Source organism: Numida meleagris, chromosome Z (genome assembly GCF_002078875.1).
Source record: "Numida meleagris isolate 19003 breed g44 Domestic line chromosome Z, NumMel1.0, whole genome shotgun sequence".
In the NCBI taxonomy this organism is placed as follows: Eukaryota; Metazoa; Chordata; class Aves; order Galliformes; family Numididae; genus Numida; species Numida meleagris.
This window is the reverse complement of record NC_034438.1, coordinates 43,791,356-43,813,056: the sequence shown is the minus strand read 5'-3', so window position 1 is coordinate 43,813,056 and position 21,701 is coordinate 43,791,356. Positions and strand designations below refer to the sequence as shown.

At 45.8% G+C, this 21,701-nt stretch overlaps 1 protein-coding gene across 3 annotated transcripts in view; it reads left to right on the top strand.

Moving 5' to 3' along the window:
- Positions 1-21,701, top strand: part of DIRAS2 (DIRAS family GTPase 2) — a 72,887-nt gene that overhangs the window by 12,876 nt on the left and 38,310 nt on the right. Inside the window, exons 1-2 of one of the 3 annotated variants that reach the window (XM_021380235.1) lie at positions 10,577-10,673; positions 11,185-11,261. The exons of the other annotated variants lie outside the window; for them this stretch is intronic. The gene's annotated coding sequence lies outside the window, so the exon portion shown is untranslated. Of the gene's footprint in view, positions 1-10,576; positions 10,674-11,184; positions 11,262-21,701 lie in introns of those variants that run through there. 3 annotated transcript variants of the gene reach the window in all.

Sequence of the window (21,701 nt, the reverse complement as noted above, 5' to 3'; positions counted from 1 at the left end):
CTATCGGCGTTCCTGGTCAACTGGAGAGGTCCCAGAAGACTGAAGACTTGCCAGTGTGAGTCCCATATACAAGAAGGGATGTAAGGAGGATTCAGGGAAGTACAGACCTGTCAGCCTGACCTTGGTGCCAAGGAAGGTTATGGAGCAGATTGTCTTGAGGGAGATCACGCAGCAACCAGGAGATCAGGCCCAGCCAGCATGCGTTTGTGATGGGCAGGCCTGCCTGACCAACCTAATCTCCTTCTATGATCAAGTGACGCGCCTGGTGGATGAGGGAAAAGCTGTTGATGCGGTCTACCTAGACTTCAGAAAAGCCTTCGACACTGTCTCTCACAGCATTCTCCTGGAGAAGCTGGCAGCCCGTGGCTTGGACAGGTACACTCTTTGCTGGCTAAGGAGCTGGCTGGAAGGCCAGGCCCAGAGAGTGGTGGTGAATGGGATTAAATCCAGCTGGTGACCGGTCACAAGTGGTGTTCCCCAAGGGTCAGTGTTGGGGCTTGTCCTCTTCAATATCTTTATTGATGACCTGGATGAGGGCATTGATAGCACCGTCAGTAAGTTTGCAGATAACACCAAGCTGGCAGGAAGCGTCGACCTGCCTGGGGGTGGGAAGGCCCTACAGAGGGATCTGGACAGGCTGGGTCTCTGGGCTGAAGCCAGTGGGATGAGGTTCAACAAGATCAATTGCTGGGTCCTGCACATTGGCCACAACAACCCCAGGCAACGCTACAGGCTTGGGGCAGAGTGGCTGGAAGATTGTATGGAGCAAATGGACCCGGGGTATTGGTCGACGCTCAGCTGAGCATGAGCCAGCGGTGTGCCCAGGTGGCCAAGGAGGCCAATGGCATCCTGGCTTGTATCAGAAATAGTGTTGCCAGTAAGGGTAGGGAAGTAATTGTCCCTCTGTACTCAGCACTGGTGAGGCTGCACCTCAAGTACTGTGTTCAGTTTTGGGCCACTCACTGCAAGAAAGACACTGGGGGCCTGGAGCGTGTTCAGAGGAGGGCAAAGAAGCTATTGAGGGGTCTGGAGCACAGGCCTTATGAGGAGCGGCTGAGGGAGCTGGGATTGTTCAGTCTGGAGAAGAGGAGGCTCAGAGTTGACCTTATAGCTCTCTATAACTACCTGAAGGAAGCTTGTAGTGAGCTGGGGATTGGCCTCTTCTCTCTTGTAACTAGTGACAGGATGAGGGGGAATGGCCTCTAGTTGCGCCAGGGGAGATTAAGGCTGGATGTTAGGAAATAATGCTTTTCTGAAAGAGTGGTCAGGCGCTGGAATAGGCTGCCCAGAGAGGTGGTGGAGTCAGCATCCCTGGAGGTTTTCAAGCAGTGTTTAGACATTGTGTTGAGAGACATGGTTTAGTGGGGTTATATTGGTGGTAGGTGGATGGTTGGACTGGATTATCTTGTAGGTCCTTTCCAACCTTGCTAATTCTATGATTCTGTGATTCTAAACCATTGACATTTTTGGTGGAGAATGTGGGCAGAAGCTGCCTTGGCCAGGAAAAGACCTACTTTTAGAACGAATCTCTCTCTCTTGGAGAGCTTTGTTAGAAAGCTTATCAGTACTGCAGGTGCCGTACTGAAAACATGGCCTTGAAGTCCTGGCAGACTGCCAGTCCTCCGTGATATTTGTAAACTTTCTAGGTGCTGCTAGCTTGCTTCTGTGCAGAGAAAAAAAAAATGTTTTTGCTTTCTCTTGTGAAACTGTTTCCAGAGGGATTTGCTAATTTTACAGAACCTGTGATTTTTAAACAGATTTCCATGTCCAGAGATGGACATTACCGGTGTCATGGAACTTTATCCATAAACACCTGCAAGATCCTGAGAACCTAAGCAGATATTTGAGACAAGGATGTTGCAGCTTAGGCAGATCTGAGGAGGCACAAATTATTTGGGCCTGGCTTATGCTTGTTGGGCCTTATTCAATACTATTGAATAAGGAAGCTGAGGAAGAGAGTCTCTGAAATTGAGTGGGAGAGTCTCCAAGCCGAAAGGGAAAGTTTCCAGAAGAGTCCAAACTGAGAGGGAGAATGTCTGGGTCCAGAAAGAGTGTCTCCTAGTCAAGAAACAGTCTTCAAACCAAAAGAGAGTGTCTCCGAGCTGAGAGGGAGAATGTTCAGATCCAGAAAGAGAGCCTTCTAGCCAAGAAACAGAATCTCCAAGACTGAGCGAGGCAGTCTCCAAGCTGAGAAGGAAAACTTCCTATCCAAACAAGACACCCTCTAATTTGAATGGGACACCCTCCAATTCGAATGGGACACCCTCCGAAATGAATGAGACACCTTCCAAACTGGTGAGACACCTTCCAATCTGAACGAGACACTCTCCAATCCAGACAGTCTCCAAACTGAATGAGACACCCTCCAATCTCAATGGGACACCCTCTGAACGAAACAAGACACTCTCTGAGTCGAGCTGGTGAGAAAGAGCGTTGAAACTGAGCAACTAGAATCGATGTCACTTTCCCTTGTAAGAGGACGGAAATTGAAACGAACGTTGCCTCATTTAGAACAGAAGAAAGGGGGAGAAGATACTATAAGAGAAGAGGAAGCAAGATCCAGGAGAGTGGCCACTACTGCCAGGGGAGGAGCCCTCAACAAGACCATGGTCACTGACACCAAGGAGGGCTAAAGGAGAAGAAGAAGAAGGTGAGGAAGACATTGTCACCATTACTACATGTTCTCTGAAAGTGACTGAAATTCAAGGTTCAAGAAAAGATTTTTCACGGCAACAAAATGAACCCATTGTTACCTGGTTACTTTGATGCTGGGACAACAGGTCCAACAGTGGGTTGCTAGATAGTAGAGAAGTTTGCCAACTGGGAAGCATTGCTAAGGACTCAGCCATTGACAGAGGTATTAGTGATGTCAGGATGAGGCCTTCACCCTTTGGATGCAGATGCTATTAGCCATAAAGGAAAGATACGCCTTCAAAGATGATCTGATGCCTGAGATAAAGAAATGGACTACTATGGAAAAATGCAACCATTATTCAGATGAGGAACCGGGAGTGACTCACACAGAATTGGTGAAGCGCTTTCTCTTGCTTGTCCTGGAACTGGGTGGAGCGGGAGCCCCTGGTAGTGGTGGAGAGGCCCCTCCTGCGAAAGGAGGGGCGGGCTATATGCTCGAGGGCTCCCCGAGGCTCCCCAGGAGAGGTGGTATGGTGGACCTCGTGACTCACTGGCAGCGCGTATCGCAATGCTGTGTGCTGTCGGATGAGGATTCGGGGGAGGTATTGGTGTTCCCAGTGGTCTGTGGGTGCAGGAGACCCCACTGGGAGCCAGTGGACTGGAAGTTGGTCAAGGAACTGAGAGTGGTAGTCACCACGTCGGGACTGAGCAGTCCCGCCGTGGACACCTTACTACAAGTTGTGGAGTCAGGCTCTTTCACCCCATACGACTGGCGAAATATTGCCAAGGTTGTCCTGACCCCTGCTCAGATGATAGTCTTTGAGGCACGTTGGGAGTCCATTGCTCTAGAGGAAGCGATAAAGAATGCAGTGTTACACAGAGGTAATCCCCTACTGGGGATCACCGGCGACCAAATTAGGGGTGTTGGTGCTCATGCTGACCCTAGGGTCCAGCCAACATGGGACCCAGTGGTTTTAGCCCGATCGGGAAGCACCATGCAACGCGCTTTACGGGAGGTGGGGCTTGCACATGGCGCAACGTCCCCCTACACCCAGGTCAGACAGAAGCCCACAGAGCCATATATGGACTTCTTAGACCAGCTGCAGAAGTCCATGGACGCCTCCGGGCTGCCCCCGGAGACACGCGCGCCATTGGGCAAGGACCTAGCCCTTTTGAATGCCAACGAGACCTGTCAGAAGGCGATTAGGGCTCTTCCTATTGGGGTGAGTCTCAGTCAGATGATTGAGGCCTGCGTTAGGGCAGAAAGAACCACGGCCACTGAACCTCTGGTTGCTGTGGTGGCAACTGCCATGCAACAGGCAGTAGGGGTGGCAAGCAGGGGAAAGGGTGGCCCTCGCTGCTTTCAGTGCGGGGACGTCAGTCATGTTAAACGCGACTGCCCTTCACCGCAGGTGGATGGAGCAGTCCGTTCTTCTCAGTAGGGAAAGGAATGCTTCAGATGTGGGAGGCTGGGCCACTATTCCCGGGAGTGCCGTTCGGGAAATGCGCAACGGAGCACTCGCCTGGGCGCCCAGACAAAAACACGGGACCTTCCTTTCCTTTACCCCTCTGCGATGCTGAATGCTCCAGCGGGGCCCCATGGCCGGGACCCGATCAGGAGCACGACTGATGACTAGTTCCTCATTCATGCTCCAGGCCCATCTTGGTTTCCTGTTTCTGGAGGGCCCATTCAAGGGGAAGGTCAGAATATATTGGTGGTTGGGATAGCAGGAACAGAAGACCGGGGGGTGCAAGTGTGGCCTGACTATTATGAAACCAGCAGCCCAGTGAAAATAGCAGTGAATCGACTGTCGGCTACACCCATCTTCATTTCCCCTGATATTCCGTTGGTTATGGCAGTGTGGAAATTTGAGGAGAGACTGAGGGCTAAAGTGTGGTTTATCTGAGGGTGTGTGGGTATCCTGTTCACTTGCCTGTTGGGTTCTGGGGCGGACGTTAGTGTGTTGAGTACCCAAGACTGGCCTCCGGAATGGGCTACGGAACCCTGTCCATTGGGTATCTCTGGATTAGGGGGCCATAGCACAGCTCGATGGAGTGTGGCGATGATTGCAGTGTCACTTCTGTTGGAACAAGAGAAGGCCTTCATACGGCCATATGTCCTATCAGGGCTCCCTGTGAGTCTGCTTGGACGTGATGCCCTCTCTCAGCTTAATGCACGAATGGTAGTGGGCCAGGGTTTTTAGGCAGGGGCCCTGAGAGTCTGGGACCTGTTAAATTGTCCTGGAAGGATGACAAGCCAGTTTGGGTCAGTCAGTGGCCCCTGCCTTTGGAAAAACTGACCCAGCTGCGTTTATTAGTGGAACAGGAGGTGAACGCCGGAGACCTCATACCCTCCTCTAGCCCATGGAACTCCCCTGTCTTTGTAGTGCAGAAAAAGTCAGGAAAATGGAGATTTGTTCATGATTTGCGAGCCGTTAATGACACCATGCACGACATGGGGCCACTACAGCCAGGGATGCCCATGCCCTCCATGATACCCCGTGACTGGCAAATCTTGATTGTTGATCTTAAGGACTGTTTCTTCACCATTCCCCTCCACCCAGATGACGCACAATGTTTCGCACTAACGGTGCCGAGCTTAAATAACTCAGAGCCAGCCACCCAGTATCAATGGACTGTCCTCCCTCAAGGGATGAAGAACTCACCTACTATTTGTCAGTGGTTTGTAGCGCAAGCCCTTTGCCCTTTCCGTCATCAGTTCCCTGAGTATATCGTCTATCACTATATGGACAACATCCTAGTCGCAGGAAACCCGTTGGGACTCAGGGTTGAATTAGACCTGATACATTGATTGGGACAAGTTGGGCTGCGGGTGTCACCCAAAAAGGTTCAGAGGACGTCCCCACACCTTTATTTGGGGACAGTAATTACTGCGCGCCGCGTGCTCCCTCAGAAGCTGCGGATTGATGTGCCTGTTGCAACATTGCATGATCTGCAGCAATTGGTAGGGCGAATTCAGTGGGCGCGCTCATTTCTTCCAATAACACCCGATGACATCCATCCCCTGACAGAAGGCTTGACGGGAAACCCGGAACCTCAGTCACCGCAACAGTTAAGCACGGAACAGCGACAGGCAGTTGCCAAGATAGAGGAGAAGGTAGCTACCTTTGCGCTGGGTAGATGGGTTCCGTGTCTAGGCCTTGAAGCACACTTAATGGTATCCCCTGGAGGGGTGACCGTCCTAATATACCAGTGGGATTCAGACGCCCCTATGAATAGACAGGTGATTCCCCTGCTATGGTTATATTCGGCTGCAAGGGGCCGGACTGTCATCACCATATCTGAGGTGCTGGCTGATGCCATCACAAGGGCATGGCGCCGCTCATTGCAACTCTTGGGGGCAGACCTGTGTCACTGCTCCTCTGATATACCTCAATCATGATTTGAGGCGGCCCTTGAATCAGCACCAGAGTTACAATTGGCCCTTGCAAACTATTCCGGGACCTTCAGGAGACCTCGCTCCCACCCTTGGTTGGTCCGCTGCTCCTTGCTTCCTTGTGTCCCTGAGGTGCCTCTCTCTCCTCAGCCTGTTCAGGGGCATACTGTGTTTACAGATGCATCAGGGTCAACAGGGCAATCCGCATATGTCTGGCATGAAGGGGGGCGATGGTTTCAACATGTGTGGTAGGGGACAGGTAGTGTGCAAAGCCTGGAGCTACAGGCTCTGATAGTGGTCTTCCAACGCTGGGCTCATGCACCCATCAATGTCGTCATGGATAGCAAGTACTGCCTCACTCTGATTACACAACTGTCCCAGGCTTTAGCTGTATTTACCCCTCCTGCTCAAGAACTGCCTATGTGTTTATCTTCGCGCACCACGCCTTTCTTTGTTTGTCATGTTCGTAGTCATTCCACCCTACCGGGAGCACTGGTAGATGGCAACTCTCGGGCAGACAAGGCAGCCGGGACCCCATGGCCATGGCTGTCACACCAACTCCCGATGTTTTTAATCAGGCCAGGAGATCTCACCAGCTCTACCATCAGGGAATGCAAGCCTTGTGGCGTCATTTTCACCTTCCCCTTGCACAGTCGCGTGCCATTGTCGCCGCCTGCCCAGCATGCCAGGCGGCTCAACCATCTGCTCCCCTTATGCTCGGCGTCAATCCACGCAGACTTGCACCGAATCAGCTTTGGCAGATAGATATCACGGAATACACCCCCTCAGGGAGATTGAGCTTTCTGCATGTTGCCATAGATACCTGCTCCCGAGCTATATATGCCTGCGCTTTCACACGCTCCACCCCAGAGAAGTCCATTCGCCATTTGAACAGGGCCATGGCATGTTTTGGGGTTCTCCTAGAGATTAAAACAGACAATGGGCTGAACTATCGTTCCCTAGCGTTTCAATGGTATCTCCAGCTATGGGGTATCCAACACATGTTCGGTATTCCCCATTCCAGCACAGACCAGGCAATCACTGAACACGCTCATCACATGCTCAAGGTGCAACTAACCAAGCTGAGGGACAGGGAGGAGAAGGGGTCCCCTGAAATGCTAGTCGAAAAGGCACTGTTGGTCTTGAATCACATGTCCTTTCGGGACCCAACAGACGTCACCCCCCTTCAGCACCATTTTTCCACCAAACATGTGCTCTTCAGTGGTCATGCCATGTTCCAAGTGGGTTATCGCCTCCCAGAAAGCCCTAGGTGGGAAGGACCCGCTGATCTAATTACGTGGGGAAGGGGTTATGCATGTGTCTCCACAGGTTCCGGCACATGGTGGATCCCTGTGCGTTTGGTGCGACTGTGGCTTGAGAAAACCATAGAACCCCAGGATGGCCGTCATCTTCTGTTTCCACCTGAGGGTCCTGACCTTTCTCGTGGCCAACCCCTTGACGATGGCAAACAACTTCTGGCGGATGTTCCAGAACTCCACTCAATATTTTAATGCCTCTGAGCCAGTTTGTCTGGCCATCCGAGACCTGCGCTGTGGGGATCCGGATCAGGAACATCTCCCAGAGGCAGATGAGAAATTGCCTCCAGAAGTGGAAACTGCCATGTAGTCGGCTAAGAGAAGGGGGAGATGAGGCAGGTAAAAGCGGTAGGGGGATGTGTGCTGATTGGCACAGTGAACAAAGGGAAGGACGTCAATCACAGGCGCGTGCTTGCTGCGTGCTAGGCAGGTTAAAGAGGGGGGATGGGTGTGTGAGTGCATGACTCGGGTGCGATCGGGCATGCGCAGTGGATGTATGGGTTTAAAAGACTGCGCGAAAGTTCCAGTAAACGAGAGTTGACTCCACGGCATCTGTGTCGCTCTCCCTGGGATGGGATCCTGGTCAACTGGGGTGGCTCGGTTGTCACGTGGCGACAGATGCTATTAGCCATAAAGGAAAAATATGCCTTCAAAGATGATCTGATGCCTGAGATAAAGAAATGGACTACTATGGAAAAAGGCAACCATTATTTGAGAGAATGTGCTGTGGTGGAAATTTTACATGACCTCACGTTCATTCCTGATGATCCAAACCAAGAGCATGATCCTGAGAGAGTCAGGTGTTTACGAAATATGCGGCGTAAATTCACAAGAGCTGCACCAGAAAATTATGCCAGTACATTAGCAGCCATGTATGGCAGAGGGCAAAGAAAACCCCTTTTAAATGAATTGATTACTAGACTTCATGACTTTGAGCTACATTTAACACCTCTACAAGCTTATGTTTCAGCCATTGCAAAGGTTACTGAAAGACTGGATAGAATATAAAGTAATCAAGAAGATGGAGGAACTGTCTACTGTGCTTCATCATGGTGAAACTGATGAAACCAAGGTGGTATTAGAGACACCTGATGAGGATCAGGATTATCAAAACAGCCTACAGGAGGGGTTGATCAAATTGGTTTCCTCCTGACCTGCATCGTCTAATATCTCAGCTATTAAAAGAAGACGTCCTCCTGCATAAGCAAGTGACAACATAAAGACTATGTCGCGTATTGCCTTCTGGAATTACCTATGTGAGCATGGAGAAGATATGAGGAAGTGGCATTAAAAAACTCCTGCACTACGAGCACAGGTAAGAGAATTACAAGAGAGTTCAACCACCAAGCTGAAATCCTCCAAAAAGATGATCACTCCACTTGCAGTGGGACACAGCAAAATCTGTAAGGACCCTGATCATGACTCATGGAAGAAGAACAAAGAGGTAACAAATAGAGGGGCCCTGCCCCCAGCCGGGGGGAGAGGAAGGACTGTGTATTGTAGAGTGTATTGGACTGAATGGATTTGATGGCTTGGCACATGAGAACCACAGAAATATGAGGCACTAGTAGACACTGGCACACAGTGCACTCTAATGCCCTCGAGTCATGAAGGGATAGAATCAATATATTTCAGGGGTGACTGGGGGTTACAAAGAATTGACTACATTGAAGGCTGAAGTAAGTCTCATTGGTAGAAGACTAGCAAAAGCATCCTGTTGTGGCTGGCCCAGGGGCTCCATGTATACTTCGTACTGATTACTTCAGAAGGGGTTATTTTAAGGATCCCAAGGGGTATCGACGGGCCTTTGGAATAGCTGCTTTAGATTCAGAAGATGTTAAGCAGCTGTCTGTTTTGCCTGGTCTGTCAGAAGATCCGTCTGTTGAGGGGCTGCTACAAGTAAAAGAGCAACAGGTACCAATTGCCACAAAAACGGTGCACAGACAGCAGTACCGCACTAACAGGGATTCCTTGCTCCCCTTTCATAAGTTGATCCATCATCTAGAGAGCCAGGGAGTTATAAGCAAAACTCACTCACCTTTTAACAGCCCCCTGTGGCCAGTGCGTAAAGCCAGTGGAGGATGGAGGCTGATGGTAGACTACTGTGGTCTGAATGAAGTCACACCCCCACTGAGTGCTGCTGTACCGGCCATGCTAGAACTCCAGTATGAACTGGAGTCCAAAGCAGCCAAGTGGTATGCCACAAGTGACATTGCTAACACCTTCTTCTCCATTCCTTTGCCCACAGAATGTAGGCCACAGTTTGCTTTCACCTGGAGGGGTGTTCAGTATACCTGGAATCGTTTGTCCCAGGGGTGGAAACACAGCCCAACTATTTGCCACAAGTTGATTCAAACTCCATTGGAACAGGGCAGTGCTCCTGAGCACGTACAGTACATTGATGTCATTATTGTGTGATAGAAAGTTTTCAAGAAAGGAGAAAGAATAATCCAGATCCTTCTGCATGCTGGTTTCAGTATTAAGCGAAGCAAAGTGAAAGGACCTGCACAGGAAATTCAGTTCCTAGGTATGAAGTGGCAGGATGGACGTCGTCACATCCCAGCGGATGTGGTCAACAAAATCACTGCCATGTCTCCACTCACTAGTAAGACAGAGACACAATCTTTACTGGGCATAGTGGGCTTTTGGAGAATCCATGCTCCAAACTATAGCCCCTTTTATCAGGTGACGTGGAAGAAGAATAATTTTACGTGGGGCCCTGAGCAGCAGCAGGCTTTTGAGCAAATTAACAGGAGATAGCCCGTGCCGTGGCTATTGTATTATATTATATTATATTGTATTATATTGTTTTATCTTGCATTCTGCTATCATATTTAGTAAATTAACTTTCCTTCTCAGATCGCTGCCATTGTTTTGTTTTTAGGCCCATCCCCCTACCCTTTCCACTTTCCCCTTTTCCCCTTTCTCCCTTTCCCCTTTCCCACGGGTGTGGGTCCATGGGTCCCCCCTCCCCCATTAGTCATAGAACCTGGCCGAACCGGCTGGTAAACCACTGACAGTTACTTAGAACAAGAATACTGTTAATTAGATCAAGTCATAATGAGTAAAAACAGTGTCATGGTTTTGTGATTTTTTGTTGTTGGTATTCCACATCATAACATCAGGTAAAGCACTGGCAGTTAAAGAGTTAATATTCTGGTTCTGTCGACTGCCATTTCTGGGCACTTGGTTCTCAAGAGGGGGAGGGGAGGAGCTGCATTCTCCAGGGGTCTTTGCGTGTGGAGGGAGTGAAGCCACCTCGCAGAATTGGAGCTCCTGTCTTCATTTACAGTGGAGAAGCACATGGTCCTCCTGCAGCTTACAGAGTAAGGGCTCAGCTTTGGACTCTCTCTCTCTCACTTTGTTTGATTTGTTGGCCTCAATTTCGATATAATATTTAGTAAATTAACATTCCTCCTCAGATTGTTGCCGCTGTTTTGTTTTAGACCTGTCTACTGTTCCCCTACCCTTCCCCCTTTTCCCTTTTTTTTTTTCCAGAGCGTGGGTCCGCAGGTTCCCTGCCACATTAGTCATGGGACTGATCTGGGCTGGCCCGTAAACCACCAACACTTTTTTTTTCCCTTTCTCTCTTTTCCAGGCCGATGGGCCTGTGGGCCTGCTGTCCTCCTGTCATGGACACAGATCCATAGATAACTCTGTGACAAACAGCTGCTGTTAAATAAATGAACTTCCACTGACCCTGAAAGACAGGAAAATTGATTAATTAAACAGAGAGGGTTGTCTGTGGCAAGCAAATGGTGCAGATTTAGAGCCAGTTTTAGTCAAAATATTTCTGCAGGGATGCCTTATGTGTTTATCACTGTTTCTGATGTACAGGGGAAGATTCCTGTTCAGAGTATCACTGTACATATCATGATAGCTATGGCTGTTTAAGATAACCAGCAAGGTGCCAGGTAAGTGGCAAACTCTAAAGCAGCATTCCATTGTGCTCCTGAATGATTTGGGTGAGTTCTTAGTAAATAATTACTTATATTACCTATAAAGGATAACTAAGTAAAAAGTCAATTTCACCTAAATTCTACGTTCACAAAAATGACCTTCCAGTTTCACCCCCTGGTTTATGACTTCTTTAATGATTCTCAGTTCTGAAAGTTTATTTTCATTCAGTTCATCCCTCCACGGTTATGTGCCACGGATGCTGCTGAGGTCACTACTCTTAGTTTGGGAATCTCTACTTTCAATGCAGTGTCTGGCACCTAGAAGGTAGCTCTCACAGATATGACACTTGTTTTCTCCTAGAGCATGTTTTAGCCAACAGTTGCATGTACTCCATAAATTAATTATTTCCTCTGTGTGCATAAGGCATGCTCTGCTGTGTCCATTTAACCTGGCAGGCAGCTGCACAACACACAGCTGTTCGCTCACACCCTCTCATGAGATGGAAGAGAGAATCAGAAAAAGGTAAAGCTCATGGGTTGAGATAAATACAATTTAATAGTACTGAAAAGGAAGGGAAAATAATATTTATGATAATCACAGAATCATTGAATGGCTTAGGTTGGAAGGGACCTTAAAGCCCACCCAGTTCCAAGCCCCTGCCATGGGCAGGGCTGCATCCCCCTAGACCAGGTTGCCCACGGGCCCACCCAACCTGACCTTGAACATCTCCAGGGATAGGGCATCCACAGCTTCTCTGGGCAGCCTGTTCCAGTGGCTCATCTCCTTCTGAGTGAAAAATTTCTTCCTCACACCTAAATTTCCCCTTTTTTAGTTTAAAGCCATTCATCCTTCTCCTATCACTATTAGACTGTACAAAAAATTACTTCCCTTCCTGCTTAACAAGCTCCCTTCAAGTACTGGAAGGCTGCAGTGAGGTCTCCTCAGAGCCTTCTCTTCTCCAGGCTGAACAAGCCCAGGTGTCTCAGAATTTTTTCATAGGGGAGGTGCTGCAGCCCTTTGATCATCCTGATCATCCTTGTGTCCCTACTCGGGATCCACTCCAGCAGTTCTGTGTCTTTCTTGTATTGGGGTCCCCAGGCTTGGATGCAGTAATCCAGATGGGACCTCATGAAGGCAGAGCAGAGGGGAACAATCATCTCCCTTGTTCTACTGGCCACCTCTCTTTTAATGCAGCCCAGGATACTGTTGGCAAGAGCACACTGCTGGCTCGTATCCAGCTTTTTGTTCACCAGGACTCTCAAGTCCTCTGCAGGGCTGAATGATAAGAGATATGAAACAGATGATGCATGTTGCGTTTGTTAACTGTCCTCTGACTGATGCCCAGACAGTCTCTGAGCAACAGCACCCCCCTGGACAGCTTCCTCCAGGGACAGATGGAAGATATATATGGTATTAGGAGATATAAATGGTATGGGATGTCCCTTTGTCCAGTTTGGGTCGACTGTCCTGATTCTGTCCTCTCCCAGCTCCTTGTCCACCTCTATCCTCTCCTTGCTGGCAGGCCTGTGTATTTATCAATCAATCCCTCTATCCATTTATTTATTTATTTATTTTCACCTGACCCGAGAGACACCACCACAGTCAGATGTCTGTAGGAGTTTCATACATACTGTGCTATTTTTTAAAACTCATTGTTGATGAACCACTTGTCTTCATAAAGTCTCCATGTTTCCTCACTGTCAGTAGGAGAGCACCTGCTTGAATTAATTCTGTTTGGTTCCTATGTATAATTTACATTTTTGAGACAGTATAAGCTAATCTTCAGGCAAGGTATTTAATATTGAAATTTCTATCAAAAAAATTAGATACATGACTTGCAGCAGTTTTGCCCAGATACTGTATTGCTGTAAAGTATGGTCACCGTGAATACAGTCAATTTACTTAATCCAGATCTTTCCACTGTAGGCTGGTCAAAAGATAAGTTAATTGGATATCAAGAGCTGTATTCAGAGCTTTATAATGAAGGACATAATGCCTGGAAAATCCTAAGTAATCCTTAGGTAAAGTAAAATAACCTTCCTAGTACAACATGTTTCAGTACAGAGTGTATCTCAGCAGGGTAGGCTCTCCTTAGTAAGTGTTAGCAGGAGTAAGATGTCATGTTGAGTATCAGTAAGGAAGTTCCCATTTAAATGACGTAGGAGTCTACTGAAAGCCCTCCATTCTTTCTGATTCTTTATCTGTCTGCACTTTCCTGAGCTGCACCACAGAGGCAGATTTTTCTGTGTCCTGCATATCTGATTGATGTCATTTTAATCATGTCAAATCCTTTGATTTTTAGCATGGTTAAATAATTTGTTACTACATTTGACATCTTGCTGAAAATGTGTTTCCTTTGATGTTTCTGCTAATTGTCTGAGATCACAGTAAGGTACTGTTTGCCTACATCCATGGTGGAATAAGATTTAGGTACCAGATTGTTTGGACTCTTTTCTGCAGGGATAATTTTGCAAGGCCAGGGGCATGCACTGGGAGACATCTCATGTGCCTGATTCAGCAGGCTATTGCAAACAGCACCATTTATCAGTGTTGGAGTACACAGTTCTTCACTTAATGCTAGACAAATATGTTACTAACGGAGAATTGAGTAGTTTGCAATCTTGCTGTAAGCAGGCCTCAACAGGTAAAACTGGCAGTCCTCCACATGTCACTGCCTCCAGATTTTTCCTAGAGCTCTAGTGCTAAACAGCTATCTAGAAGTTTCTATTTCTTCCTCTTTTGTTTCCATTTATGAGATCTCTGACATATCTTACCCTCTTGGTTTTAGCTCTCCTGTTGAAAACACACAGCCCGGAAAGCTCAGCTCAACATGCCTACGTATGTGACTAGGAATTCCTTCATGGTGCTGTCTCTTCTCCTCCCCAATTCCTGGTTCATGATATATGTGTAGAGATACCCAAAGAGAGAGCAGAGTGTCCTAGTGCACCAGTATTCTATTGATAAGCATACAACTTCTTATAAACACAGCAGGAAAGATCGTGTTTGGTAAATCAGGCTGCTGAATAATCTATACAAATGTAACATCTCACAGTAGCCTTCAGCTGATATATCAAGACAACGATTTTGGGTTCAATTCCATCTTGTTTTTTAGGTTTTCTTTAACTACATATCAAACAGTGCAAAGCTGTCTCCTTTCTCATGAATGATTTTAGATATATGATATAGAATGTTGTCTGATGTGAGTGCTAACATACAGGAGAAAATGTGGGTTTCTAACAACCCAGAAAATATCCCTTAAAAAGCAGTACACAACAAGAGAGAACTACAATTTAATGTTGAAAACATCTGAAAGGAAACATTCTGTTTCAGTTTTACAAACTGACACCTTTTTTTCCCTGAAAAAATATAGGCAAAGCATTTTTTGCACTTTTTTTTTTTGTTTGTTCTAAACGGGGAACTTTATTTCACAATCTCTATCTATTTTATAGAATGCTTCATATTTGACATCTGGGCTTTAGCACAATTTTTTTAAGGCCCACAGAAAGAGCTATGCCTCGTGTCTTTTTTGTGGTGCACTTTTGCTTTGGTGTTATTCTGTCTGATTTTTCTGTGGATTTTTTAATCTCCATTTTTGTATGTATTTATATTGAACTCATCAAAGTTATCTAAGGCATGTTTGTTTATAGATGCATAAGTGTTACTATCTACCTTCTAGTTGCACTTCTTGATTTTCATTTGCCATATGGAATATAGCTTTTCAGATTCTGTTTTGTTCCCATGAGAAAAGATGTTCACATTCCACATAAAGAGATTTATTTGGGAAAAATCACCCACTAACCTGGGAATTGGTTAAAAGAGAAGTTGTGAAGATGTCTAGTGGAACCATGAACATCCATTTGGAAGAGAAAAAGTAAATTTGATTTCTTCTGCCATAAATGTAGGGAAAATACTGTTCAGTGCTTGTTGTATGTATGTGTTATGTGCTATGTGTTTGTGTATGAGGTAGACAAACTATCCTAAATCAGCAAACCAGGTGATACAGTGATGAACACTATGCAAAAATGAGAATAAACACAGCCCCTTTCCTCTTTCCTGTAATCCATAGTTGGAGTTCGGGGGGCTTGCTGGCTAAGAAATCATAAGGTAAAGTTGAAAGAGTCATGAAAAGTGGCTTCTGTAGCAAATTGACCATGACAGCTCCTCTCAGGGTTAGATAAGTGGGGTAGAGGGACAAGGGCAAATCGTATGATTTCACCTATGCATTTTTTTGTTTATGCAATTCTATAACACTTCAGGGGAAAAAAACTTTGGATAAAAGTAGTTGTGTCATATGATTATTGTAGAACAACCTCTATATTGGCATTTTACTGCTTTATGCTGAGTCCTTGCGTTTTCATGAATTTGAACTTGAGATGCAGCTGTTTACTGCAGATGCTACAGTGATGGGTTCTGTTTTAAAAGCAATAATCAAGATAAAGAAGAAAACTATGTCTCTTCAACCTAGGAAGCATTCAACTCAGGGGGAATGACAGAGGTCTATAAAGTGTAACTTCCACACCATGACTGGAGCTGAGAGGACAGGTTCAAAACAAAGGCTTAGTTCTTACAGTGTTAAGCTGTACATTGCTGTAGATTCAAACAGTGCTAGATTAAGAGGTAAACAGCCATGCTTGTAGAAGAGAAGCCCTTTGAAAGGTTTTAAACAAGGAGTTCTTTTTTATTCAAAGATTCCATATCTGGATCAGAAAGACCCTCAGACTCAAGTAGTTGTGTTGTGTTCATAAAGTCTTCCATGAGCATTTGCTTTTGGCCATTGTCTTAAACAGGATGTTGGGCAAGTTTCTGTGTGGGTTTTTTTTTTTGTGTATGTCACGGTATTATCTAAGGGTATGCATCCATGACAAGGGGGACAGGCCCGAAGAAAAAAAAAACGAGCAAGGAGGAAGAAAAAAAAATTGCCGGCGGGTAGGTACCGGCCCCGTGCAGTCCGGCGGCTAAAGCAGCAGAGAAGCCACGGACTGCACCCTGGGGAAAACAAAGGGAAGAGGGGAAAAGCAGGGGACTCGTAGGCGGATCTAACACAAAAACAGCAGCACCAATCTGAGGAGGAACAGCTAATTTTACTAAATGTATCAAAATGAGGCTAGTAGAATTATAATAGAGAGTTTACAGGCTGAAAATCTTACACAGTAAACTGCAGGAGGACCATGTGCTTTCTCCGCCGGGCAGGAAGGAAAAGACCCTGCGTCTCCCACGCGCCTTCACCCCCTCACCTCCAACGCAAAGACCCCTGGGGAGTGCACCTCCTCCCCTCCCCCTCAGAGGGCCACACCAAAAAAGGCAGTTTGCAGTAACCAGGGAATTAACTCTTTAACTGCCCGTGCCTTACATGATGTAATGATGTGGAATACCGACAACAAAAATCACAAAACCATAACAGTGTATTTATCTCTTTAATTTAAATGTATAAACATCTGAAACTTTTTTTTAATAATGAAAGGGGAATTTGACAATCCATGATCATCTTCTGCTAGGAGCAGAGCATGTGAATAAACAAGAAAGCTTGGGAGTAAGTAAATACAGACTGAGACGTGAAAAACAGAGCACCAATGTACACAGGAAAGTTTTTATTTAAAAAATGGATTTAATGTAGAACATTCTACTTCAGATACACCTGGTCAGCTCAGTTAATTTGGTCTGGTACAGAAACGTGCCACTGGAAAGGGAGAACAAACTGTATATGCACACACTATTATTGGTGCCCTAACTGAAAATGTAACTACAAACTAGAGAAGGCCCCTTCAAAGTTGGTCATAAGGAGAAACAATGAAGAAATGATGGTCATCACCACAAACATTTAGGAGTCGTCTTGCTTTCTTGAAAATCCATTAAATATGCTTAAAAGTTGAGTTACGTTAAAGAATTTCTGCATGTTGTTTTCAGAAGTCTTTGCTAGAGAAGACATGAAGCACATTAGTATTTTGGAAAAAAAAATGTATAAACCTTTTACTCATACAGGATTGCCTATTTTTCTGCATACAATTCCTTACCAATAGGGACCCGTGCAATATAGTTAAATACCTAGAAGAACTAGAAGCCCATCATGCAATGCTTTGAAACAGATGTTAACTTTTGATGTGGTGAAGAGGGGTATGAAAACATTCTGAGGACAAGATTATATGTGATGGAGCATATGCACATGTAGTGCCCACTAAAAATTCAGTTCTTAAGTTTCTGGAAGTCAGAAATTAAAACGCATCTGTGTATTTCTTCCCAGGATATTTTAGTTTCTGTTTGGGGTTTTGATATTGTTTTCTTTCTTTGTGAGCATTGTCCATATTGCATGTTCCTCCAACAATGCACCACAATAGATTTTTCAGCCCAGAAATTTCATGAGAGGTGACTTCCTTAGACATAGAAAAAGCTGAGGTACTCAGTGAATGCTTTGCCTCAGTCTTCACTGGTGGTTAAGCTTCCCATGTCTGCCAGGACCTCGAACCTCTAGGTGAGAGTGTGGGGAGTGGATTCTGTCCCACTGTAACAGTGGAACAAGTCCGAGACCTCCTCATGAAACTGAATGTATGGAAGTCCATGGGGCTGGATGATATCCATCCCAGGGTTCTGAGCAAGATGGCTTATGTGGTTGCCGAGCCACTCTCCATCATATCTGAAAAATCATGGCTGTTCGGTGAAGTCCCCAGTGACTAGAAAAAGGGAAACATTACTCCCATTTTTAAGAATGTGAGAAAGGAAGACCAGGGGAACTACAGGCTGGTGAGCCTCACCTCTATGCCTGGGAAGTTCATGGAACAGATCCCCTTGAAGATATAGTAAGGCACATATGAGACAAAGAGGTGATCCAAGACAGCCAGCATGGCTTCACCAAGGGCAGATCTTGCCTGACCAATTTGGTGGCCTTCTATGATGAAGTGATGGCATCGGTGGATGAGGGAAGGGCGATGGATGTCATCTACCTGGACTTCTGCAAAGCCTTTGACATGGTCCCTCACCGCATCCTTCACTCTAAATTGGAGGGGTATGGATTTGAAAGATGGACTGTTCAGTGGATTAAGAATTGGTTGGCTGGTCACAGCCAAAGGGTTGTGATCAGTGGTTCTATGTCTGGGTGGAGGCCAGTCACAAGTGGTGTCCCTCAGAGCTCAGTCTTGGGACCAGTGCTCTTCATCATCTTCATCAATGACACAGACGATGGCATTGAGTGCACCCTCAGCATGTTTGCAGATGACACCAAGCTGAGCAGTGCAGTCGATACATTGGAGGGAAGGGAAGCCATCCAGAGGGACCTGGACTGGCTAGAGAATTGGGCCCATGAGAACCTAATGAAGTTCAACAAGGCCAAATGCAAGGTGCTGCACTTGGGCTGGGGCAATCCCAGGTATTTATACAAACTGGCGAAGATCTCCTTGAGATTAGCCCTGTGGAGAAGGAGTTGGGGGTCCTGGTGGACAAGAAGCTGGACATGAGCCAGCAGTGAACGCCTGCAGCCCAGAAGGCCGGCTATGTTCTGGGCGGCATTAAAAGAGGAGTGGTCAGCAGGGAGAGGGAGGTGATTGTCCCCCTCTACTCAGCTCTTGTGAGACCCCATCTGCAGTACTGTGTCCAGGTCTGGGGCCCCCAGCACAAGAAAGACACAGAGCTCTTGGAACAGGTCCAGAGGAGGGCCATTAAGATGATCAGAGGGCTGGAGCACCTGTCCTATGAAGAAAGGTTGAGTGAACTGGGCTTGTTTAGCTTGGAGAAGAGAAGGCTCTGGGGACACCTCATTGTGGCCTTCCAGTACTTGAAGGGAGCGTATAAACAGGAGGGGTATGACTGTTTACATGGGTGGACAGTGATAGGACAAGGGAGAATGGTTTTAAGCTAAGACAGGGGAGGTTTAGGTTAGATATTAGGAAGAAGTTTTTCACACAGAGGGTGGTGACACGCTGGAACAGGTTGCCCAAGGGAGTTGTGGATGCCCCATCCCTGGAGGCATTCAAGGACAGACTGGATGTGGCTCTGGGCAGCCTGGTCAAGTGGTTGGCAACCCTGCACACAGCAGGGGATTTGAAAGTAGATGATCATTACAATCCTTTTCAACTCAGGCCATTCTATGATTCTATGATGATGTATAGCTTTAAGGTAGTTATGTCAGAGATAGATGGGGACTTTTTATGCATTGCTGTATTATCTTTGGCTGAAATCAGTATTTTTAGTATCTGATTTTCCTCTCTTAAGTCTCATGTAATTTCTACAAGACAGAAGAAAATGCTCATCTGACATATAATGTAGAAAGAATATGTAAAATGTAAGCAATTCACATTAAGAAAGTCCCTTGGTAGACTTTGTTATTGTTCTATCAGTTGCACAGATCTTTTGCCCTGCCAGTATTTGGTGGAAACTTCTCATTTCTCTCTTTTTTTTTTTGCTATTTCATTCACATAATTTGTTTGTATAGCCTGTATATCATGTCTTCCCTTGATACTCATCTAATTTCACCAGAATCTCTATGTTGTAAAACAGAAACTATTTTTCCCCATACTTTCAGTTTAAAATTGGTCTTCTCCTCATATATAGCACCAGTAGCGCTCAACCTGAGTTCATGTATTGCTTGTTATCTGTGTGGCTGTTGGAAGTAGTCTTCAGCTAATCCCCAGGCTAAATTAAACTGCGAAGCTGATAAGGTTGTTTTTTGCATCTTGACAGAACAGCAGTGCAGAAGAAATTTTGCGTCTCAACTCTGGTACATAACGCTACATCCTCACAGCACATATAGTCATTAACTAAGAAGTGAAAAGTTATATTGACTTCTTACCTGCGCTGGGCTGTTATTTTGAATCTTCTTTCTTCATTTCCTTTGCTCTGTACACAGGCCCAAACATTATTGGCTGTACCACTGAGAAGCTATAGTGCTATTATTTGCCATAATTAAGCTGATTTCTTATCTGTATGATTCTAATCTATCTGACACCAGTGTCAAACTCCTGTTTCTCAACAAAGCCAAAAGCAGTGCTTTCAAGCTGTGGAGGAAATGACTCATTGGAGCTTTGATTTTTACTGATTTGATGAGAAACATGGACATGAAGGAACTGAAGATGATTCAAGAAGAATGAGTGAGGGACGTCTTTCAAATTTCTACGTTATGAAATAGTAGGCTAATCATTAGTGTTTATCACTCCTAGCAAATTAGAGACATTATTAAACTGTCAGCCTGAGACAATTACTGCGCACAAATCTCATGAATGTCAGTCTAAATGGACATGAAAGATAGCAATGTGGAGCATTATGTAATTTCCAAATGAAAGAATTCCAAGTCTCATTTAGCTGCATGATTATTTGAGAACCAGAAAGTAGCTGATCACTACTGAAGACATGTATCTCCCTGATGCTTATTACCAATAGACTCCTCTTGTAATTAGATGGAGAAGTAGTTATCCAGTAAAAAGGTGATGTAACACTGGAAATTCTTGACAGTGCTGGAGTGTTTTGTAGATAGTTGCATAGTAATTCACATTTTATGTCTGATTGTCTACCAGCATGGTTCTCTCTTCTGACCAGAGATTCAGGGCAGGAATATGAAATGAAACAGCTTTAAGAGTGGAAATGTCTCTGTTTTCCTGGGAGAAAGGAGGAACTAAGTGCCACATAGAAACTGAGTGCAAGCAATGGCCTCTGGCAGCTCTCCACCACCTGGGGCTCTGACTACATGTCCTCAAAGCCAGCATTTATATTACTTTAGATCATGTTCCTGGGAAAGAGTGGTGTGAGACAGACCTGGGAGATGACAGATGAGGCAGATGAGGCTTGTGCCTCCCAGCCTCTCTCACCTTCATGCATCCCTGCTCATGCAGAGCAGCTGGCCCTTGCTTCTCCCTTACACTAAAGTCTGCATTTCCAAGGAGATCTGTATGTACAAAATAGTCCATATTGAATATCAGTGTTTATCGATTAATAGAGTGGCTGGAAACTTTCTGGGTGCAACAGTCTGTCAGGAAGAGCGGTTTTGTCAAAGGCCAAATTGGCTGCCAGGAGCTGTCAATAATAAAATATCAACAGAAGAAGCCAAACTCTCCAATTCATTAATATCAATATCTTTGGCTTCTATGATGCATTATAGCAGAAGCCTCTGGAAAAAAAAAAGTCTAAAATTGACACACTTGCCCTCTGTGATAACAGAATGCTTCAGTGAGTTCATTTTGAATTTAAAAAGTAATTTTTGTTTCATCTACATCTTTCATGCTACTTTTCTGTCCTTCCAGCTGAGAAAGAAGGGGAAAAAACAACAAAGAAACAGTGAAAATTCTAGAGAGCAAGAGAGAGATTTTGCATAGAGATAGTACAAAAGTAATAACACAGGTATGCTAACCTGAGTTTCTGTGATGTGATTCACTTATCTGCCGTAGCTAACAGCAGTAGCCATTAGGTTTTATTTATTCTGTGCTGTATCTAGATTCAATGTGGACATAAGCATCAAGCTCTTTTCTTCTGCTGCT